This window comes from Nestor notabilis, unplaced genomic scaffold (genome assembly GCF_000696875.1).
Source record: "Nestor notabilis isolate BGI_N333 unplaced genomic scaffold, ASM69687v1 scaffold27309, whole genome shotgun sequence".
NCBI lineage: Eukaryota > Metazoa > Chordata > Aves > Psittaciformes > Psittacidae > Nestor > Nestor notabilis.
The window spans coordinates 68288-71256 of NW_009944567.1; positions in this window are offsets into that span (position 1 = coordinate 68288).

The following is a 2969-nucleotide window of genomic DNA, read 5'->3' on the forward strand; positions in this document are numbered from 1 at the left end:
TTTAATACAAATGAGAAAAGAGTATTATACTTGCCTATAGCATGTCTTCTAATGGAAAAAAAAGCACCCACTCACCACTATACCAGGTACCCCTTGCTTTATAATGTTAACACAAGCAATCTCGTTCTAGAAACACACCTATTTGGTAAGTTCATATTCCATATTTCCTCTATGACTAAAAGTAGGATTCTCTCAAGATGTGTATGTTATGCTTCTGGTTAACAAAGGTATTTCTTAGCACATGGCTATAAAAGATGTGCCCACCAGATAGCCTCTTTAAGCTACATAGGAACTAAATCTATTTGGGGCTTAGGGTGAAGGTTTGATCCAAAATGACTTGTGTGACCTGTTCAACTAATTTTTTTTTCTTTTCTTCTCTCTTTCTCCTGATGTAATAGCCTATTCTGGTGTATTTCGCCTGTGTACCTGCATACACAGTTACCTATGTAAACCAGCTAACCCCTGATCCTCTGATCTCTCTGATCAGCTGTTTCATGGGACATGATGTGTGGTATTACCCCTTTGGTATTCTGTCTTGTAATTTGAACAAATAAATTTTTCCCAATTCCACTGGGAATTCAGAGTTTGGAGTGGCTGAATCCAGCAGTGTGAGCAAGGTGAGGCTCCTGCAGCACCATGCCCCAGGTCCAACCTGTAGTGAGGCTCAGCATGTATTCCCAGTAAGCATGCATACACACACTTATAGGGTGCTTATGTACATAAACACATGGCTGTCCCCAAAGATCAGCACAGGCAGACACACTCAGTACACATGCAAACACAAACACAATCAACAGCCTCATCCTGCTCTCTTCTCTGCTGACCAGGATGAAGATCACTATGAAAATACAATGTTCTTCAAAGATCTCTGCTTCTTCTAATTTTCTTCATATGCACTACTTTTCATGCCTTCTGTAAGTCTTCTTTAGGTTTCCTTTTAGCTTTCTGTGAAGTAATATTCATGTCATGAATTTATTTTGCAAATCTGCACAAAATAAGGTGAAATAGAAGCATCAGGTGAGATTTAGGAAGAATCTGTTTAACAGCTGGTATTTTGTGGCTGAAATACACTTGTGATTGCTTGCCTTTTCACTTTTGGGTGCACATACATCGATTTTTCCCTGTAATATCGGTCTGAAGTAATACTGGTCTGAAGAGGCTTTTTTTGAGCTTCCTTAGTTCTGTAGAAAAAGGAGAAAAAAAATTCACGCAGTGCACAGTAGAAAAAGTTTTCATATCAAGTTATCTGGTAATATCTCACATTGCTTTCCTTGCAACACCTAATTCACTCTGAGCAGCCCTGAATGTGCAGAACACAAGGTAGGAGAAATTTGTTTAGAACTCAGAAGTTTCTAAGATCGTAGTAGTCAAATTCCTGCTTACAATCTGAGGGGGACAGTCTTTTGGGAATGAAAGGATGTAGCAGGATAAACAGCCTCCTTCCCTATTTCTAAAAAGTAGAAGGTAGACTATTCTGTTTCAGGTGGATACTTGACATTATTGCAAAAACGTATTGTTAAAATTTTGAGTTTTTAAAATAGAAGGGGCTTCCAATTTCTGCTCATTCATTATAAAACCCTATCAAAATCTGAAATTTAGCTACTTCTTGACAATAATTGTAGCATTTAAAAGGCATTCCTAGAGCTCAGACAAAATCCAGCATGAGTTACCTGTAACTATAGCTTGTTACAGGAGGGTGAACACTCTAAGAAAGTAACATTAGAGTACTTGATCAAAGTACATGGGGGAAAACAAAACAGCTTGAAGGAAAAACGCATCTCTCCATCTTACATATGGTCTGAATAGTATTCTTTCACAAGGAAATCCAGGTAGGTTGTTTTCAAACAATGAAATTGTTTTGAAGTGCTTAATCAGAAAGAATGTTTCCTCTCCTGTGCTTCTCTCAGTTGTCCTCCACTGTGAACCACAGCCACCTCCTCCACATTACCTTCCTGTTTCTATTAGGCCAAGATGCATTCAGGATCTATCATAATGCTTCAGCACTGAAGCTTCCAGCCTGGAATTTGTTGACTCCTAGGTCTTGTTGTGCTTAGGGATCAAATGTGAGCATTTAGCATAGCTCAACTTCCAATTCATCCAGAATTCATCCAGAATTTTTCAGCACTTCAAGACGAATGAAGATTCCATGACGTCAAGTAAAAAGGGCAGATAATGGGTGAACCCTGCCTAGAAAGGCGTAATCTCTTTGATGTATTTCTCAGAGATTCAGTAAGAATAACAGAAATCTTATATGAAAACAATGAGAAACAGATAATGAAGAAAAGAAATGTGTATTTGTTTCACATGTTGATCAGCCGACACCTACATTTATGAAGCTAGTTAACTGGTTACGTTCCATCCAATTTTTAAGCAAGCTGAGGTATAAGAACAGTTCTTCTAACTAGAAGGACAAACTGTGACCTATAACACACACATAATACAGTAATCTTTCAGAAATGAAAAGGGTCTGAGAGCATGAGCCCTTAAAGTAAAGCAGTGAAATTTGACATCTTTTCTTACAAGATGATCTATAACATTTTCTCACTGGCAAGACCAATCAAATATATGTGATGTATAGGACTGAGAGATATTGTGCTTCCCCACCTTTTTTTGCTCTATACATATGTTTACAGTACCCTGTCAGGGAAAATAAATTCCCTTATGCTGATGCTCTGAAGATGGCATACGTCAATGTTACTGTATGTTTTTCTTATACTCTTAACCCACAGCTCAAAATTGTCCACAGCACAAAAATGAACTGAAGAGGACAGCCCAGCCGCAATCTTCATTGCTTCTGATATCACCAGTGTAGCAGTTCGGAATGCCAATGGAGGAAGGGAGAAGAAGGGAAAAGGGAAGATTTTGTGATATAGAGGGGACATTATTTTTAAAGGAGAGAGAGATTTTAGGACAAAGATGACTCAGTAGAACACAGTAGGTGTTTGAGGGAGAGGAGATATATTTCTCCA